The sequence below is a fragment of the Carlito syrichta genome, unplaced genomic scaffold (assembly GCF_000164805.1).
Source record: "Carlito syrichta isolate Samal-C Ts95f unplaced genomic scaffold, Tarsius_syrichta-2.0.1 Scaffold305211, whole genome shotgun sequence".
NCBI lineage: Eukaryota > Metazoa > Chordata > Mammalia > Primates > Tarsiidae > Carlito > Carlito syrichta.
Genome location: NW_007249307.1, coordinates 89,508 through 112,047, shown reverse-complemented (window position 1 = coordinate 112,047; position 22,540 = coordinate 89,508).

Genomic DNA, 22,540 nt, shown 5'->3' with positions numbered 1-22,540 from the left:
TCTCTAACTCTAAAGCTCATTAAACCAAACTGTTGCCCAAATCAGAACCATATATAAAGCAAATTATAGAAAATCACTGCGCTCATAGAGTCCTATTACACTTCATCTAGCGCACAGAATGTAAACATTAGATTATTCACTAAAGAAAATCTTTACCTCACAAGCATTTATCTTTGTGAGTTTTGGAATTTGATGGGCCATGGTTTCGGCAACTTTGGACAAGATATTTTGTCTTTCTGGGTATCCATTCTATCATCTGGGAAATGGGAATAAAAAGAGTACCTACCTTACACAGTTATAAGGAGAGATCCCATTGCATCTCAAGCCCATAGCAAGATATCTGAAACAAAGTATCTGAATTTTCTTAAAATATAAAACAGTAAGTTATTTGAAGTTACTAGGCCCAGGTCAAATTTTTGCTGTGAGCTTTGTGGTTGTCCAGACATGGGGAATAGAAAGTTAGCTGTTGGTCAGCACTTGGACCCTTGAGCCAGGAGAAGCCTTCATAGCTGTGACCAGGATGATAACTCACAGGCTAAGGGGACCACAGCATGTTTCTCAGGGCAGCTTGAGCCAATTCATGATTCACAGTGGACAGATACCAGTGGGAAAGGTTGAGAAGGAGGGATGAATGAATAAGGGAAATGGGAGAGAGGGCGAGAGAAAAGAGAGAGAAATGTGCTAAAGGCATTGTATTAGTTTCCTACTGCTGCTATAACAAATTGCCACAAAGTAACTTAAAACAATAGAAATTTATTATAGTACAGTCCTGGAGGTCAGAAGTCCAAAATCAGTCTCACTGGGCTAAAGTAAAGTGTTGGCAGGGCTGGCTCCTTTGGAGGCTTTAGAGGAGAATCTGTTTTTCTTGCCTTTTCCTGCTTCTAGAAGCTGCCTGCTTTGCTTGGCTCATGGTCCCTGCCTCCACCTTCACTTGCATCCCTCCAACCTCCAGTTCTGTTGTCACATTACATTTTCCTTTTGTGATTCTCCCCCCCCCTTACAATGACCCAGTAATTCTGCTAAGTACCACCCAAATAATCCAGATAATGTCTTCATCTCAAGGTCTGAATCCTTAATCACATCTGTAAAGTACCTCTTGCCATGTAAGGTAACACAGTCACATTCTGGGGACAGGGACACAGGAGTCTTTGGAGAGGCTCTATCACAGACATACATGCACAACTTGTGGAACCAATGCATTTAATTTCTGTGCTTTAGAAACTCATCCTAATACTAAAGGCAACTGGTTTGTTCATCTGCCTCCTTTCTGTTTCCCTAAGAATCTCTTTCTTGTTCAGCTAAATTCTCCTCTCCTGCTCATAGAGAAAAGACAGGATCTATTTTATTTCATATGGGATGGGGAAAGTGTACATTAGACTTGATAGTTTTTACCGGGCATGCCTTTGAATGTTTTGAGGAAGACTCTGCTGCATAAGCCAAAAGACTGAAGAATGTGGCCAACAGAATTTACCACCTGCCTTACTTCAGGGCTGTCTTCTAAGTTGCATCTGATTATTCTCCAGATGTTAGACTTAGAGTTTTATCTCACTTTGTACCCACCATCTTTCTATGTGTTCACTTGCTTCTGATCTCTGTTCTCACCTTGACCTTTGTGTTAGTCAGCTAGAGCTGCTATGACATAACATAGCAAATAGTGTAGCTTAAACATAAATTTATTTTCTTACAGTTCTGGAGGTTAGAAACCCAAGAGCAAGGCAGATTTCTTCTGAAGCCTCTCTCTTTAGCTTGTATATGGCTACTTCTTTCTGTGTCCTCACATGGCCTTTTCTCTATTTGTGTATCTCTGGTGTCTCTCTGTATGTTGTACTCTCTTTTTATAAGGACACCAGTCAGACTGGCTTAGGGCTTACCCAAGAGGTCTCATTTTAACTTAATCACCCCTTGAAAACCCCTATCTCCAAGTATAGTCACATTCTAAGGTACTGGAAGTTAGGGCTTCAACATAGGAATTTTGGAGTGAGAGAACACAATTCAGTTTGTAACAATTGCTGTATACCTTTTTCTCTCCCCACTTCAATTCAGACCACACACAATGCATGCCATCCCTTGTCTCTTTAACCACAACCAGCTTCCATTCCTCCTGGTTATCTGATGGGACCACAGACACCCCAGTTGCGGCCAACTGCAAAATACTATGACCTGGTAAAAATCAAATAAGATAAACCTAAAGGACTTATTCATCAGGCTAAGCCATTGTAGGTCTAGAATGATGCAATTTGACATTATTTAGGATAACATTTTGACTCCTACAAACATATAAATACCACTTTCTTGAAGTAAATATAAAAGCTACAAAACACAAGTAATAGCCTAAGAGCTAAAGGATATGTAATGAAAGAATAGTGGAAGGTCCCACGATTTCACTTCTCAGAGGGCAGCTGCATCAGGTGACAGTTCTGGGGAATCAGAACCCTGGGTTTCAGTCTCAGGAATGCCCCTAATATAGAAAAGAGAAGTCTCATAACCTTTTTGCAGTTCAAAGTATCCATCAGTAAAACGAGGATAAACACATTTTGTTGACAGCAAAAAGTAAAAGCTCTGGAAGTTCTTAAAATCTGAAGTAAATGTGCAACCATTAAATTTTGTTTAAAAGCATGTTTTGTTTTGTTTTTTTTGCACAGATTTTATACTGAGATAGTCACGTCTCCAAGTATGCAATACTGAGTGCCTTGTTATTGTAATAGAAAACAGTCATTCTCTTTAACCCTGAATGCTAGAAGTAGCCACATTTAAGTAATGGGTCGTTCCCATTTCAACTCCTTAAAACAGAAAGATTAAGGAACTAGGGGAAAGGGAGAGAGAAATGAAAAGAAGCTTTTGAAATCATAAAAGAAAAAGAACTTGGGTTTTGAGAGTGATTCTAGAACAATAAAAACAAGGCATAGATTCATTGATTCTGCCTTAGATGTTTTCTGTAGTGCAATAAAACAGACCCAAGTGTGCCTCCCAAATGCAGGGACTGGATTGGGAAGCTTATAGGCCAGCTAGGGAGGATGTATGTCGCCAGAACAATCTGCTGACTGTAAAAGTGGTTGGAGAACCTCGCAGTCCCCTGTGGCAGAGGTTAGAGTCAGTGCCCATGCTCTCTCTGTCGCTAGGGAAGGAGGCTTCTCTGTTGCTCTCCATGCTTGGGAGCTTGTTTGAGTCATTGAGGTCATTTGGGGTACAACAAGCGAGATTTGGGGAAAAAAAGATCAGAGAGTGAGAAAAGAGAGAAAAGGAGTACAAGGGAAATATGAATCTCTTGGCCCAGCCCCCCAGTACATGTTGAAAACATCTTATAGGCATATTTTAATTGGAACTCTCTATTTGGAGGAAGAGTCTGAATATACTTTCCAAAACTATAACCTTTTCCAAATGACCTTCTTTTCATGGGCCTTTCCCAAACAAGTTTGATGCATTTACTATCAGATTAAAGAAATTTTCTATTTTTCCCCTCCTTAGTTTAAATTTTGGCTTTTTCCCATTTTCTGCAGTCCTGTTTCCCATGGCCCTTCGCTATGCAAAAAGGGTGTGTACCTGTGCACATGTGCAAGACATGAAGGGAAATTAATAAACTAGCAAGAGGATTGGAGGGCAAGTTATGAAAGGAGGGTGAAGAGCTAAATTTATATAACCTAGAAAAAGAGAAGGCTCTGGAGGAACATGATAAAGTTACACTTCACAGAAGCAATATAAATGAAGGGAGGGAATTAGTCATAGTCTCAGAAGATAGCAGGACAGAAGGGCTGGCCCCAAGCCAAGGCAAGGAAAGGGGCTCATGACGGATGATAAAGCAGAGACCAGAGGGAATGCCTGATGTGCAGACCACGACCCCACCCTTCCAGTTCATATCCGGTGGCAATGAGGGATCCAGCAATGTCACAGTCAGCTGGGAAGTTCCACACAGAGCTTTCCCGCCCACGGCTCCCCCAGTCTGGCAGAGTCTCCTGCGCTGCTATGGACAGAGAGGTCAGGGAAAGAGTGAGATTTTTTTTTTTTTCTCCGATATGGACAAACTTCCTCTGAAAGTAACTTTAAAGAACCAGACTTCCCTCCCTAAACACAGAAATAATTTCAAGCATAACACTCCAGTGACTTATGTTCATTTTTTAATTCTATCTTGCTCTGTTTAATTTTTGATCAATTGAAGCTATTTTAATGCTTGTGAAGTTTTTCGTCTAGTCAAAAATGAGGACAATCCCCTTTCCTCTGAACATAATAGCATGGACATTTGCTGGCTGATTAAAGGGGCTCCATGCCACCAATACCCGCAGTGCATTGAGTGATGAAAAGAAAGCAGGACGTTAAGGCTCTACTTCTTACTCTGCCAGTATATTCATTGTCTATTGCTATATAACAAAATACCACAAACTTAACTGCTTAAAGCTACACACTTTTTTTTTTTTTGAGTTGGAGTATCATTCCTTCACCCAGGCTAGAGTGCAGGGGCACGCTCACAGCCACTCCAGCGTCAACCTCAGGTGATCCTTCCACCTCAGCCTTCCATGTAGCCTGAACTACAGTGCTACCATGCCTGGCTAATTTTTTACAAAATTTATTGTAGAGGCAAGGTCTCGCCAAGTTGTCCGGCCTGGTCTTGAACCCACAGGCTCAGACAATCCACTCACCTCGGCCTCTCAAAGTGCTGGGATTACAGGCTGAGCCACGAAGCTTAACCAAAACTGCACACTTTTATGATCTCACAGTTTCTATGGGCCAGAAATCTGGGTATGGCTGAGCTGAATCTTCTCCTTCAGTTTCTCCATTGCTACAATTAGGATGTCAGCCTACGATCTCCTAACAGTCTGTAATCAAGGTTGGAGTGGCTCACAGGCATCTCCAGGTTTACTGGGGCAGGATTCACTTCCAAGCTCTTGCACAGTTTCTGGCAGGATTCAGATCCTGGCTGTTGCACTGAGGACCTCAATTCCCTGCTAGCTGTTGATCAGAAGCCACCATCAGTTCCTTGCTCCATAGGGCTCTCCAACCTGGGAGCTTGTTCATCAAAGCAAGTAAGTCAAGAAGGCAAGAGACAGAGAATGCCAGCAAGACAGAAGTCACAATTTTCATGACCTATTCTTGGAAGTGGCTTCCCATTGTTTTTGCTGTATTCTGTATGTTAGAAGCACATCATTAGATCCAGGTCCCATAAAGGGACAGGAATTATACATGGCATGGATAACAGGAGTTGGGGACCATTGGAGGACATTTCAGAAAGCTAAGTACCACAGCACTAACCTGATAAGTGGTCTTGGACCTCAACTTTTTCATCTGTTTAATCTAATGATAAAAAGAACATTTAAAATATGGCCAAACCAGATTGGGACGACAAATTTGACTGTTTGCTGAAGCCTTGGTAGATTGCGTTAGTTTGTAAAATAGATCACATGTGAGACAATTGGCAGGATTTTGGGGACTCCAATGAACTCCACTGAACCTATAATTTTCAAAATCAAATCTCTTAAAAAGACATAGGTCAATCAGAAAGAATCTCAGTCCTGGTTGGACCTACCGGTCACCAGTCTGACATCAGCCTAGCTAACACATTGTTCTAGATGGGTGGCATATAGTAGGGACCCTACATGTTTTTGTTTTCTTCCATTCTCCTAAACACCCGTGTCACTTTCCATCTGACTGAAGCAAAGGGTACAGGTCATTCTGTACGTCATTATTCCCAACTCTGTGAGGAATCAAAGGACAATAATGACAGTAAGAGGAACATTTCACTAAAACTCAACTAGTTCTTGCTAAAACAAGTGCATATTGGTTACTAGAGGGAAGGTAAGCTGGCTACCTGGCTCTCTCTGTCCAAACCTAGTCCTACGTGTGTTCCTTCCATCAAACAAAACACAGTGGCATTCACTAAAAAAAGGTTATGTTGAGTTGAGGCAATACTTTTTGATAATAGAAATAATTGGTATATTATCATCTCTTTAACAAATATTTCTTGAGCTCCTGCTGTGCCTGGAGCTACACTGGCTCTGGGATGCCCAGATGAATGAGATATGGTTCCTCAGGCTCTCTCAGTGTATGGAGGACAAACTGACAACACAGTATGGTAAGTGCCAGAGGGAAGGGTATACTGGTTAAAAGGCCACAGGAGGGGACAACTGGGTCTGTGTGGTGTTAGTGATACATGGTAGTGATATAGTGGTAGACCTCCCTCTCTGAGGGACAGGATCCATGATTCCCATTTTTGCTTTTGATGTCAAAATGTTTTACAATGAGATTATATTATGAATCTTCCTAACCCTCGGGAATTGCAGGAACACAGGTATGGTATTACTCTGCTTGATAGAGAAATAGCCAAGAGGGAATCCTACAATATAAAGCAGAAGTCCCCCTAAAGACTACTCAAGCGCCTAACAAGATCCCAAGGTAGGGGTATAATTTAATCTCTGGCAGTAGTTGAATTTCTCAGCTCTGCTGAGCTTGAGAGAGGACCTTGTTTGAAATCATATTAATCATAGCATTTATACATTGCTTCTTTGAGATCAATTATCTACATTATTATCAACAATGTATCTAGTAATAAAAATAGTTATAACAACACTGTACTATGGCGTTTTAAAAATTTCTCACTTGATAGCAGCATAAAAGTCAGAGTTTAGAAAGGGAATGCAATATATCCTTTCATCAAACTTAAATGGCCTGAGTTCAAAACTCTTTTTTATTTTTTATTTATTTATTTTTGAGTTGGAGTCTCACGCTGTCCCTCAGACTGGAGTGCAGTGGGCGCTCCCGGCCACTGCAGCCTCAACCTGCTGGCTCCGGCGATCCTTCCGCCCCAGCCTTCCGAGTAGCCGGAATTACAGGCGTACGCTACCATGCCCGGCTGATTTTTTTATTTATTGTAGAGATGAGGTCTCGCCAGATTGCCCAGGAGGGTCTCGAACCCACGGGCTCAGACAATCCACTCACCTCGGCCTCCCAAGGCGCGGGATTACAGGCTGAGCCACCGAGCCCGGCTGAGTTCAAAATTCTTAAAGAAATCAACTCAATATTATTGAAGCACCAAGTCCAGGATAATGACAGAGTACTTACATGGAATGTATAATTACTTAATATTAGATTTAAGAAATTCACATTTTTTTCCTTGCAATAGGCTATTGAAAAAATTACGACAGTGGTGTTTTCCACCCCTTAGTTTGCCTAAACTGCCTCTAACTAGGTTGCTATTTGCAGAACTGTGGTTTTTGTCATGAGATAACTGGCTATTTCCAAAAAGAGTATTTGCATATTGAAAATTATGCAGGAAAGTGCTTCAATTCCCCACCTTACTTTGTGTCTATCAATGAATCCAAAGTGTTGCTTTTCTGTGATCAGACAGAAGGAAAAAGTTCTGTGTATTTATTCATCTGGGAGCAGTATGATCAGCCACTCTCTCCACCAGTCCTGAAGAGCAGTTCAAACAGCTTCTATTTAAATTGAAGACCAATTAAATAATTATCAAAAGCATCAAGAAGACAGCAAGGATAAGACTCAGAGGAGCACATGAAGTCTGGCAGAAAGAGTTGCTGTTTTGAATTTTTCCCTCACCATTTATTAGACCATGTGCCGACACTGACCTCTGCATATCAAACAGGGCCCTGGGCAGCTTCTTTTGAATATATGGAACTCCCCAAGCACAAAGGAGTTCTCTGGTGTTTTGCAGGCTTAGGAGACAATGCAATTTTTTTCCAGCTAAACTGCCGGGCCATTTAGGTTTGCAAAAATGGACACTGGGTTCAGGACTGAGCAAAGTCTACATTCTGGTCATCTGTGCATGAGTTTGCTCAGTTAGTTGAACCCCGCCCAGCACACCCACCTGATGTGGCTAAAATCTTCAAAATGCTCCAGTGGAGTGGTATATTCAGGTCCTTGTTACGCATGGATAATTTGCCTCTTCCTTGCTGACTCCTTGCTTCAGCTTTGCTCAAAGAAGTAGACCCAGGAAAACCTTCTGAAAATGAACCCACAGCAATCTCCTCCATGTCACACACCTGGCAGAGGATATTCCTGAGGGCCTGGCCATTCACTTGTTTCTGCCCCTGTACTGAGGCAAAAGTAAGGCAGTGTGCAGCCATCCTGCTACAAACAAGCCCCACACATTTATCCTTGAGAGAGAAACAAATGTCAGCAATGGCCTATTCAGAGTGGGTTTGGGACTCATCATCTGGCTCCAAAAATGAGAAATCTCTGAGGTGGCCCAACACAAAAGGATACAAGTGACAAAGGGTCAACAGCAGATGCTGAATAATAGAATGGGAACAAATAGCATTCATGGGCTTCATGTTTTTTGTATCTCCCTCAGATGGTGCCTCATTCTTCCCCTGCCATTTTCAATTCCAACCATTCCTATTTTCATGTCTAAGGGGGTTGCTTCGGGGGCATCTTGACTGATATCTGCTTAAGGTTTTCTGCCTTTGGATTAAAGTGGGCCTCCTGAGGGTTTTTGCAGAATAATGACATGTGTCTGCAAAGCTTTGTAACAGCTGCCCCATCCTGCCCTGTGTCACAGAGACGGCTGTATTTTCATGCTTAGTGGAAGTGATTGCATTGATGCAAAGTTTGCAGAACAATCTGAAATCTGGAACAAAGAAACTGTGGGCTCACCAGAGTTGTCATTGACCTTGAGCTTGAAGACAAAGTATGGGGTCTATAATTTTTGTTACATTCAGGCCATTCTTTGGTGTCAAAAACCAAGAAGGAAATGTGTATACAAATACTCACCCACAGCTCTCACCTTTCTACATGTAAAAAGGAAGCAAAGACTACCAGCAGGGTGTTCCTACCTCATCTGTAACATAAGAGTCAGAGGAGTAGAATTTGAGCGGTTTTAAATAAAACAGCAGATGTAACAACATTGAAGTCAGTCAAACAATATAGAAAGAGGTGTTCTTATCTCTCATGTAATGACAATGATAACACAAATAACATTTATTTAATGAATACTATGTTCCAAGGACTAATCTAAGAGCTTTACAAGTATTATTTTATCCTCCTAATTACTATAGCATAGATGCTCTAATTATCCCATTCCTCACACGAGGAAATTAAGCAAGCACAAGGTGCTTGAATAAATTGTTCAGACTCAAGGTAAGGAAGAGCTGAAATAGGACCCCAGGAAAACTTGCCCCAAATCCAACTCACAACCAGAAGATTTCATCAGTTATGACTAGGAAAAGCTGAATATTAACAGAAAATTGAAAATAACAAGAGCCAGTACACGTATAGGTTTATTTTCTTTCTAGTTATAAAAATGTGGAAGTAGCAAGTCTAGGACTGGTATAGCAACTCCTAACCCCTAGGGACCAGGTTCCTTTCTATCTTTCTGCACCACCATCCTTACTTAGTGCCTACCCTAAGTTTACTTCATGGCACAAAGTACTTTTAGAGCCTCAGTTGTCATATCCAATTCTGGGAAATAAAGCGGAAGAAGAAGGGCAAAAATGTTCCCAAGTAACTGTTTGCTTTTCCTTTAAGGAGAGTTTCCTGAAGCCCCACCCAACCACTTCCACTTCCATCTCATTGGCTGGAACTTAGTTATACGTTCATATTTATCTACAAGACAGATTGAAACATACAACTTTTAAGCAGAGTATATTGTCACTTGGGATACAATAAACTTTTATTTTCAAAAGAAGAAGAGCATAGATATTGGTAGGTAGCCAGCAGGCTATGCCAAAAGTCCTGGCTGGACTTAACTCGTGATTTTGATACAACAGCTGTAGAATAAGACAAGTAGGCTCTTGTGTCTACTGTCTGCTTGGCTACTTGATCCTCTGGTTATCTTGGGAGCTGAGGAGCCTCCCAAGAATAATCATCAGCTTCATAATCATCAGCTTCAGATATATACCACCTGGCATGTACCATGACTGAGCAGAGTTAGGTGGGAAGGATCTCAGAAGCCTGTTAGAAAATGGCAAGGTCCTAGAGAGAGAATTCATCATGAGAAAGAAGGAAACTGTGAGTCTGAGTAGGAGGTGAGCATAACTCTAAGTAAAGCTTGGCATGCTGTACTATGACCCACTCTGTGCTTTTTCTGTGCTGGAGACAAAGATGTCTTTGCATGTAAACTCAAGTGACTGTATTATTCAATTCAATAACATATCTGGACATAGACAGCCCTGCTGTGAAGCTCCCTCTAACTGAGTGTAACTCAGAAGGGAAGAAGCCATGCTTATTACTGTAATAGTATTTCACAAGTTGCAATTCAACCAGAGAGGTGACTTGAGGATTAAGCATATGACAGCCATGGAGATACACAGGGAAGTACACCTTACGTGGCAGACAAAGAAGACAGGAAACTAATTTAACCTCTCACCTTCCCTCTCATAAATGCTCCAGCTCAATTTCACCCAACTGCAAATGGAAGTTGTCCACAGAGAAAAAAATATGAGAAGAGAGAAAAAAAGAAGAAAAGCAAGACTCGAAGAAAGCAAAAAGAAGGGAGAGATATGAAGAAGAAAAAAGATGAAGGAAGAGTTAGAACAAAAAGAAAAGGTACAAGAAGAAAGGAAAGAAAGCTAGATTCTTAAAATTCTAATCATCATCAGAACTAGAGGTAATAGTAATGGTCTTAAAAGTAATGTTTGCTTTTATTTTCAGGATGGGTGATTAAGTAACTTGTGAGAAAATGGACTGTTGACAATTGTTGGAAAGTACACTCTCATTCTCACAGCTCAGTTAGTAATACTGGAATATTTACTGGGTAGTACAGCCTTCACAATTTTCATCTTCACAGTATCTTTCATGGGAGGTATGAGGATGCTGAGCATTGTGATTGAAGAACACTGAATAAGGAGAAAGATCCTGGCTCGCAGGTCCCACTTTCCTTCTCTGCAGAGCCCTAAATATCCCTGCCTTGCTTAGAAGGCAAGGAAGATGTGATGGTCAAATTCGAAGATAAACTCAAATATTTCCTAAAGATATAAGTTGTTGCATTTAACAGAGGTTTTAAGACCCAGTACAATCCAACCAAACTCCTTAGGGTAAGTTAGAACTTAACTGATTATCGATTTCTCCTAAATATTTTGTGGTATCGCTGAGCTCTACCAAAATAAAGGGACAAAGCATATTTCCTTACAGTGCCACAGGAAATGGGTCTTGCCATTTTCTAACAGGTTTTTGAGGTCTTTCCTACCTAACTCTGCTCGGTCATGGAATGTGCCAGGTGGTATATTCTGAGAGAAACTTAGTATTTAGGGAAGCAGAGGGTGGCCCTGTGGATTTCAGATGGGTCTCAAAATAATATTTGCTGGCCATTTTAGGAACTATCATTTCAAAGACTCAACCAGGACACTCCAAAACATGTTAGGACACAAATGTGTGGACACATTTGATCCTAGGAATCAGAAATTTTTGGACCAAAACTTTAGCTAAAAACAATTTAATCACTTAAAATTCTTTAAAATATCAAACAGCTTGCATGATAAAATGGAACCTGAGTCTAAATGAAAACATAAATTAGAAAATTAAGAGCCTGAACGTCAGAGGCAGTTTTTTACATGTTTTTTGGCACATTGCAATTAATCTAGATATCAGTAGCAAAAAGATAATTATAAAATCCTTACTAATTTAGAAATTATGAAATTTACTTCCAAATAATTTATAGGTCAGAGAACAAATAATTTAAAATATTAGAAAACACTTTTAGCTGAACAATAAAAATGACTTTATCTCCTACCTGTAATGAGGTGGACACAGTAGTATTTGGAAATGTATAACTATAAATGTTTATGTTGGAAAAAAATAAAGACTGCAAATTAATAAGTTCAGCATTTATTAAAGATGCAGTCAGAAACAATTGAACAGAAAACATACAAAATAAAGAGAATTAGCCAGGCTCGGTGGCTCAGCCTGTAATCCCGTGCTTTGGGAGCCTGAGGTGAGTGGATTGCCTGAGCCCGCGGGTTCGAGACCCGCCTGGGCAACTTGGCGAGACCTCATCTCTACAATAAATCAAAAATTAGCCGGGCATGGTAGCACGCGCCTGTAGTTCCAGCTACTTGGAAGGCTGAGGCGGAAGGACCGCTGGAGCCCAGCAGGTTGAGGCTGCGGTGGCCGGGAGCGGCCACTGCACTCCAGTCTGGGCGACAGAGTGAGACTCCAACTCAAAAAGTAAAAATAAAAATAAAGAGAATTCACAAAGTCGAGTTGGTTTTTTCCTAAAGAGTAATAAAATTGAGAATTTTCAGGCAAGATTGATCAAAAAGAAAAAAAGGCTACAAATAATGAGTATCAGAAATGAAAAGATGGATGTTCTAAAGGTGTTACAAAATTTAAAATGTAATAAGTGGATACTGTAAATAACTTCATGTGAATAAATTGGAACAATTTAATAAAATGATCAAATTATTTAAAAAATATAATTTATCCTAACTGACTTAAGGAGAAATAGAAAACCTGAACATTCCTACAATCATTAATTAAATAGACTCAGAAGTCATGTATCTTCTTCCAAAGAAAACTATTAATGAGTTCTACCATAAATCTAAGACAAAAGAATTTAAATTTTATACAAGTTCTTTTTTACAAGAGAATAGACAAAGAAGGAATACACTTTATATTAGTACAGGTAATTTTTCCTGTACCCTTTTCCTACTTGTAATCATGCCATTTGGATTGTGAATGGCCTACAAGAGATAATATGGAGAAGGCGCTGGCACTCTTAATTGATTTAGGCTATAAAAGCATGTCCGTTTTACTCTTATTCTTACTGGCCAACATAACTGCACAGGAAGTTGGTGAATATTGCCTTACATGTAGAAGATGGAGAAATGATGTGGTATAAACATAATAAAAACTATAGGACAATCTCCTTTATTGATATACATGCAAAAATCCTAACCAAAATATTAGCAAACTGAATCTAGTAATTTATAAAAAAGATAACACACTAGGAGCAAATTAGGTTTATTCCAGGAATGCAAGGGTAGTGTAAAGATTGACTTAGAATACCAATTCATATAATTAGTCACATTATTATATTAATGAAAAAATCATCTAATCATATCAAAGAATAAAGAAAAAGCCTATGATAAAATCTAATATTATTTATGATTTTAAAAAACATCTCGCCAGGCTCGGTGGCTCAGCCTGTAATCCCGCGCTTTGGGAGGCTGAGGTGAGTGGATTGCCTGAGCCCATGGGTTCGAGACACGCCTGGGCAACGTGGCGAGACCTCATCTCTACAATAAAAATCAAAAAATCAGCCAGGCGTGGTAGTGCGTGCCTGTAGTTCCAGCTACTTGGAAGGCTGAGGCGGAAGGATCGCGGAGCCCAGCAGGTCGAGACTGCAGTGGCCGGGAGTGACCACTGCACTCCAGTCTGGGCGACAGAGTGAGAAACCAACTCAAAAAAAAAAAAATCTCTTAGTAAAGTAGTAGTAAAAAAGGAACAACCTGATTCATAAAAAGAGTATATAAAATATCATTCAGCAGAGATTATGTTTAATTGTAAAGTGCTATATTCTTGTCCTTTGAAATCAGAAGCAAGAAAGTAACTTATTACTACTTCTAACTTATTTCATTAAACACTGTACTGGAGGTCATAGTCAGTGCAATAAATCAGAAGATATTTTTACCAGTTAAAAACAAAACTCCCACCACTTATGGATGATAAAATCTTTATATTTAAAATTAAAAGCTACATAGAACAATTTTAGAATTGACATGAGAGTCTGGCAAGCCTTCTAGAGACACAATTTAATGCAGAATCAACTATAGGTCTATATCAGCATCCAACAACAATTTAGTAATAGTGAATCTCTTAGAAATAAATCTAACAAAATACCTGTAAGACTATGGTGAGAAGAGAATTAAACTCTATTGAAAAAATTTAAAGACGATTCAATAAATATGATTGTGAACTGAAAGACTCAATATTGTAAAAATTGTCAAATATCCCCAAATTGATTTATAAATTTAGTAGAAATTGTGGAGCTTGATAGGTTAATATTAAAATTTATATGCAAGTGCGAATAGCCAAAATAGTCACCTACACTCTTGAAGAATAACAAGGTAGGAAGAAATCTTATATTAATTTTCACAGCTTATTTTATAGTATTTAATACAGTGTAATATTGGTATAGAAATATACAAAAATGCCAGTAGGATAGAATAGATAATGTAGAAAATACATCTATGCATGGCCCATATGTATACAAAATACAAAAGAGAGACCCTGAGAAAAATTAGAAAGTAAAGTATCCACAATAAATACTGTTGGGACAAATGGGTAGCAATATGGAAAAAATATTATTGGATACCTACTTCACACTATACACAAAATTAATTCTAGGTGAAATTAAAGACTTAGTGTGAAAGTCAAAACTGTAAACCTTTAAGAAGATAACATAATCTTCAGGGTAGGAAATAATTTTAGACACAAAAAAGCACCAATCAGAAAAGACTGATAAATTTGACATCATTAAAAACCAATAAATTATTTTCATCAAAAAGCAATTTAGAAAAGTGAAAAAGAAAGCCATAGGGTGGTAGAAGCTATTTGCCTTACATATAACTTACAGAAGCAGTATGAATGCATAAAGAACTAGAAATCAATTTTTAAAAAAACCTGTAGGAAAAAGAACAAACATTTCAGAGAAAAGGAAATTCAAGTGAGCAGTAAATATATAAAGATTCCTCAGTCTGCAGTGATAAAAATGTAAGTTAAACCACAGTGAGATAACTTTACCTCCAGATATACTTAACAAACTGGTCAATAAAATTCCCGATTTGGTGAGAATATGGACCAATTGGCTGGACTGCAAATCTATAAAAACACTTTGAAGTCAATGCCCCCAGGCCAACCAAGCAACTATGCAACTACATCCTTGGTCTAAGAAACAGACACCCCCCCAGGCTAGCTGAGCAGTCCTACACATGCATATCAGGCATAAGAAACACCCTTGTGGGCTGCCCCTAGTGAGCATGCCCCTAGGTCAATCAAGCAACCATGTGCCCTCATGCTCCCAGCCAGTGTAACAGCCCCATGACTGCAACTCCAGAAAATCAGACTCTTAGGTTAACTGACTCATTGTGTGCATGAATGTGCCTCTGACTTGATAAACAGCCCAGCAAGCTCACCCCTGGCAAAGCTACACCATTGTCACCACAAATGCTCTCAGTCTAGGCCACTGAGAAACACAAATATCAGTAGTGTGGATTACAGCTAACGAAGCTGCACAGAGACACTACTGCATCCATCTAGAACTAAGACCAATGCACCCCATCAAATCGGCACTCCAAGACTCATTCATACAAATAACTCTTTCATGCAAAACCTATCTTATAAAGTTAGAAGAGGTGACATTTCCACTAGGTGTGTAGAAATCAGTGCAGGGACACATCAACCATAATAAAACAAAGAAATATTTAAACTCCATAGGAAAACAATTATTCTCCAATAATAGACTTTAATCATTAAAAAGTGTATGAAATACCAGAAAAATAATTCAATATAATAATCTTAAGGAAACTCAGGAAAGTAGAGGAGAATACAGATAACCAATTCAATAAAACCAGAAAAGTAATTCAGGATTTGAATGAGAAATTTAACAAAGAGATAGCTATCATAAAAAGGTACAAAAGAGAAATTCTAGAACTTAAGAAGGCAATGAATGAAATAAAAAATACAATCTCAAGAGCTTCAACAACAAATTAGAACAAGAAAAAGAAAATATTTCTGTACTTGAAGCTAGATCTTTTAAAATAACATGGACAAAGAAAAAAAGAATAAAAAATAATGAGGAAGGCCTATAGGACTTATGTGACACCATTAAATGAACAAATATTCATATTATGAGCATTTCAGAAGGAGAAGAGAAAGAAAAAGAAAAAGAGAAAAAGAAAAAAATGAGGAAAACATTTGTAATGAAATAATGGCAGAAAACTTCTCAAGTCTTGAGAGAGAGCTAGATATCTAGATCCGGGAAGCTCAAATAATTCATATAAATTTGGACCTAACAGGTCTTCTTTGAGGCACATTATACCCAAAATGTCAAAAATCAAAGACAAAGAATTTTAAAGTCATAAGAAATGTAAAGTCATGTATAAGGGAAACTCAATTACATTCACAACAGATTTCTTGATAGGTTCCTTATAGGCCAGGAGAGAATAGGTTGATATATTCAAAGTACAAAAAGAAAAAAAAGGAATATTATACCCAGCAAAGCTATATTTCAGAAATGAAGATGAAATAAAGTCTTTCACAAACAAGAACTGAGGTAATTCACAAATAATATACAAAATAATCAGGGGGAAAATTAATAAAATGATAGTCTTCATCTATCAATCCTTGAATATAAATGGATTAAATTCCTCATTAGAAAAATATAGATTGGTTGCATGAATAAACCCCAAAAGACCCCAATATATGTTGTCTCAAGAAACTCACTTCAACCGTAAATATACACATAGACAAAGTGGAGGGATAGAAAATTATATTCAATACAAATGGAAACCAAAAGCAAGCAAAAGCTACACTTATATCAGATAAAACAGATTTCAAAGTAGAAGAACATTATATAATACTAAAGGGATCAATTCAGCAAGAGACTGTAATAATTGTAAATATACATATGCCCAACACTAGAGCACCCTGATATATAAAACAAATATTATTAGATCTAAAGTGAGAAATAGACCCCCATACAATAATAGTTGAGGACTTCAACAACCTACTCTCAGCACTGAAGCGATCAGTTAGACAGAAAATCAACAAAGAAACATTGAACTTAACTGCACCATAAAACAAATGGACCTAACAGATATTTACAGAACATTTCACTTAACAGCTTTGGTATACACATTATTTTAATCAGCACATGGTGTATTCTCCAGGATTTGAGAATATGTTTAGACAAAAACAAAGTCTTAAAAATTTTTCAAAATTTGAAACTATATCAAGCATCTTATCTGACCACAATGGAATAAAACTAGACACCAATAGCTAGAGAAACATTTGAAACTATACAAATACATGGAAATTTAACAATGTGCTCCTGAATGTCCAATGGGTGAAAGAAGAAATTAAGAATGAAATCTGGCCGTGCTCCGTGCCTCAGCCTGTAATCCCAGCACTTTGGGAGGCCAAGATGAGAGGATTGCCTGAGCCAACGGGTTTGAGACCTGCCTGGGCAACTTGGTGAGACCTCGTCTCTACAATACATCAAAAATTAGCCAGGCATGGTAGCGCGTGCCTGTAGTTCCAGCTAATTGTAAGGTTGAGGTGGAAGGATCACTGGAGCCCAGCAGGTCGAGGCAGTCACCACTGCACTGGAAGCATGCCACTGCACTCCAGTCTGGGCGACAGAGTGAGACACCAACTCTAAAAAAATAAAAAAGAATGAAATATAAGAATTTCTTGAAACAAATGAAAATGGAAACAGAACATACCAAATCCTATGGGAAACAGCAAAAGCAGTATTAAGAGGCAAGTTTATACATCAAAAAATGAAAAACATGTAAATAATCTAATAATGTGTTTCAAGGAACTATGAGCATGAAGAAGTCAAGCCCTAAAATAGCAGGAACAAGGAAATAATAAAGATCAGAGCAGAAATAAAATTAAGACAAAATTACAAAAGCTCTACAGAATGAAAAGTTGGTTTTTGAAAAGATAAACAAAATGGACAAACCATTAGCTAGACTAGGAAAAAAACAGACCCAGATAAACAAAATCATAAATAAAAAAGATGTCACAATGGATATGAGATAAATACAAGGGATCATTAGAGACTACCTCATATAACTACATACCAATAAATCTGAAAACCTAGAAGAAATTGATAAATTTCTGAACGCAATCTACCAAGATTTAACCAAAAAGAAATAGAAAACCTGAACAGAGCAGTCACAAGTAACAAGATTGAATTAGGGATAAAAACTCTTCCAACAAAGAAGCATTTAGAACTGGATGCCTTCATCATTTAATTCTACCAAACCTTTAAAAGAGAGTTAATATTCTTCTCAAATGTTTGAAGCAGAGGGTATTCCTCTAGTCTTATTCTATGAGACTAGCATAACCCTGATAACAAAACCAGACAAGGACATAACAATAAAAAAGAGAACTACAGGTCAACAGCCCTGATAAATAAACATAGATGCAAAATTTCTCAACAAAATACTAGCAAACTGAATCCAACAACATGTCAAAAAAATAATACACTACTATGGAAGGGGGTTTTAAAAAAAACATCTACAATGTCAAAAATTAGGCTAAACATGTACTCAGCCTTTGCACAGTTAAACATGTACTCAGCCTTTGCACAGTTAAAAGGTTCCTTTCCTGGAAACTGGCAACAGCACTTGCTGGCTAGGTTAAACTGTCTAACAGCTTTTTTTTTTTTCGCTTCTATGAACCATGCTTGCATTTCTTGAAAGGTACCTAGGCCTCCCGGATGTTGCGGTTTAGCCCGCTTGAAAAGTCCCAATGTGGTTTAGCCTTTCTTAAGCAAGCCCCTACAGCTAATCAGGGCCTCTTGCTGTGGGACTGTTATGTCCAGCAAGCAAGTGGCCGCCGGCCCAGCTCTTGGCTAATAAAAACCTCTCCTTTTATAACTTAAACTTCTGCTGTTAAGGTCTGTGAATTAAGTGCTCGGACCCTATTTCACTACAATCAGAAGGGATTTAACCCAGGGATGAAAGGATGGTTTAATATACAAAAATCAATAAATGTCATACATCACACCAATAGAATCAGGGACAAAAACCTTTTGATTTTTCACAATAGATGGAGAAAGAGCATTTGATAAAATTCAACATTCCTTTATGATAAAAAAATTGTAATGAATCAGATACAGTAGGAAATTACCTCAACATAATAAAGGCATGACAAACTCACAGCTAACATCATACTGAATGGAGAAAAGTTGAAAGCCTTTTCTCTAAAAATTAGAACAAGACAAGAATGCTCACTCTACCTCTTTTATTCAACATAATATTTGAAGTCCTGGCAAAAGCAATTAAGCAAGAATAAGAAATAAAGACCAACCAAATTGGAAAGGATAAAGTAAAATTGTCCCTGTTTGCAGATGATATGATTTTTATATGTAGAAAATCCTAAATACTCTACCAAAAGAGATAAACAGATCAATGAGCTCAGTAAAGTTTTAGGATACAAAATTTGTATACAAAATATATACAAAAATCAGTAGTTTCTGTACATGAACAATGAACTGACTGAAAAATAAATCAAGAAGGTAATTTCTTTTATCATAGCTATAAGTAAATAAATAAATAATAAAATACCTAGGAATAAATTTAACCAAGGAAGTGACAGATTTCTACAAGGAAAACTACAAAATACCGATGAAGAAAATTGAAGAGACTACAAGCAAGTGGAAGAACATCCCATGCTCAGAAAAATTCATATTGTTAAAATGACAACACCACCCAAAGCAATCTACAGATGCAATGCAATTCCTATCAAAATATCAATAACATTCTTCACAGAAATAGAAAAAAAATTTCTAAAATTTGTGTGGAACCACAAAAATCCCAAATAGCCAAAGCAATTTTGAGCAAAAGAAACAAAGCTGGAAGTATTATACTTCCAAACCTCAAAATATACTCCAAAACTGTCATAACCAAAACAGCACAGTACTGGCATAAAAACAGATACATAGAGCAATGAAACTAAATAGAGAGCTTAGAAATAAATTCTTGCACCTACAGCCAACAAAGTTGCCAAAAACACACATTGGGGAAAGGACAATCTTTTCAATAAATGATGCTGAGGATACTGGATATTATATGCAGAAGAATAAATCTAGAACTCCACCTCTCATCCTATACAAAAGTCAACTCAAGCCAGGCTCAGTGGCTCAGCCTGTAATCCCACGCATTTGGGAGGCTGAGGTGAGTGTGGATTGCCTGAGCCCACGGGTTCAAGACCTGCCTGGGCAGCAAGACCTCATCTCTACAATAGAAAATAATAATAAAAAAAAATTCAGCCGGGCGTGGTAGCGCATGCCTGTAATTCCTGCTACTGGGAAGGCTGAGGTGGAAGGATCGCCGGAGCCCAGCAGGTTGAGGCTGTGGTGACCGGGAGTGGCCACTGCACTCCAGTCTGGGTGACAGAGTGAGACTCCAACTCAAAAAGTAAAAACAAAAAACAAAAGTCAACTCAAAATAGATAAAAGACCTAAATGTAAGACTTGAAATAATGAAAGGATTCTTTAATACATTAGTTACAGAAAAAATTTTATGACTAAGACCTCAAAAACACAGGCAACAAAATAAAAAATAAACAAGTGGGATGTATCAAAGTACACACAGCAAAGGAAACAATCAACAGAATAAAAAGACAACCTACAGAATGAGAGAAAATATTTGCAAATTACTCGTTATTTGACAGGAGATTAATATCCAGTATATGCAAGGAACTCAATCATTTCAGCAGCAAAAACGCAAAAAATCTGATTAAAAAATGGGCAAATGATCTACAAAACATTTCTTAAGTAAAGACACACAAATGACCAACAAATATATGTATAAACACTCAACATCATTAATCATCAGAGAAACACAAATCAAAACCATGATGAAATATCATCTTATTCCAGTTAGGATGGCTATTATAAGAAAGACAAAAAATAAATGCTGGTGAGGATGTAGAGAAAAGGGAACTTTTATGCACTGTTGGTGGAAATGCAACTAGTACAGCCACTGTGAAAAACATGGAGAACAGTACAAAGACCCCCCCCAAAACTGCAAATAGAACCACCATATGATCCAACAATCCCCCTATTGCGAATTTATCAAAAAAATGGAAAATCATTATATCAGAGAGACAGCTGTACCTTTTGTTTATTGTAGTACCATTCATAATTGCCAAGATATGGAATTAACCTATGCATCCAACAACAGATGAATGGTTAAAGAAAAATGTACTTTATATATACCATGAAATACTATTTAGCCATAAAAAGTAGTGCAGTTTTGTCACTTGCAGCAGCATGGACAGAACTGAAGATACTTCAGTTAAGTGAAATAAGCCAGGAACAGAAAGTTAAACACTGCATGTTCTCACTCCTATGTGGAGACTAAAAAAAGTAAATCTCATAGAAGCAAACATTAGAACAGAGGATATTAGAGACTAGGAAGGGGAAAGGGAAGGGAGAGAAAAGGGAGGAAGAAATTTGTTCAAGGATACAAAATTATAGCTAGATGGAAGAAATAAGTTCTAGTGTTCTCTACAGCTGGAGGATGACTATAGTTAACAATAACATATTATGTAATTTCAAATAGCTAGAAGAAGGATATTGAATGTTCCCAATACAAATAAATAATAAATATTTGATATGATGGATATGCTAGTTCCCTGGATCTAACACCATACATTATATGTATCAAAACATCACTGGGTACCCCCATGAATGTGTACAATAATTGCTTGTCGATAAAAACAAAAAATAATATTTAGAAATCAATCTGAAATGATCTATTAAAGCCGAAGATGACACATATCTTATAAGCCAGCAAGTCTATTTTTACATATATAGCCACTAGGAACCCATGTACATGTACACCAGGATACCAAGATAAGTCATTTGGTAAGATTCTTTCTTATAAGTTCAAAAAAATGGCAAATCTGAACTATACTATTTAGCAATATTTAGGTACCAAAACTATTTTTTTTAAGTAAAAAAAAAAAAAGTCATGACGACAACAAGCAGAATAATGGTTTACTGATGGGGAAGAGGGATAGGGATTTCAGCATATAAATGGGGGGGAGATTTATTGGCTCATGCAATCACAGAAGCTGAGAAGTCCCACAATACACCAGCTGCAAGCCTAGAGACCTTGAAAAGTCTGTAATATAATTCCAGTTCTAATCAGAAGGCCTGAGAAGCAAGGGAGCTAATGATATAAATATCAACTCAAGGGCAGATGAAGACCAGTGTCCCATTTCTTTTTTTAAAAATTAAGTTATTTCAATTTTTTTTTTTATTTTAAAGATGTAGGGTACAACTCAGGATAAGGTACATAAGTGGTCATTGTACAGGTGAAGTCTGAATCTCCCATTGGTCCTCACTTCAGGTACCTGGTTTTGGGTCAGGTACCCCTATTGATGTTATGTGCACTCCCCCCACCTCCATTTCAACCAAGCAGGCAGGAGGAAAAAGCAAATTCTTCCTTCCTCTGCCTGTTTTGTTCTATTCAGGCCCTCAGCAGATTGGATGATGCCCACCCATGTTAGGGTGAACAATCTATTTCACCAAGTCTACTGATTCAAATGCTAATCTCATCTCAACCACTCTTACCAAGACTTTAAGAAGATTTTATTGCTTGCTGTAGGCAAAAATTAGCTCCTAGGGAAGGAATTTGTGGAAGAATAGGAAATATACATAATATCCCCTATATAAAATGTGGAAAAATCACAAGTAAACATGATATGCTGCCTACTGTGTCTTGGAAAGCCCTTTTTTGTTAACATACTTTGAGTGCTAAATAGAAGACTTGTAAGAAATATTTTTAAATGTACTCCAAATGTAAATTATGAGAAAAAAATAGTGTGAAGGAAAAAGTTCATTCCTGATTCCCAAACC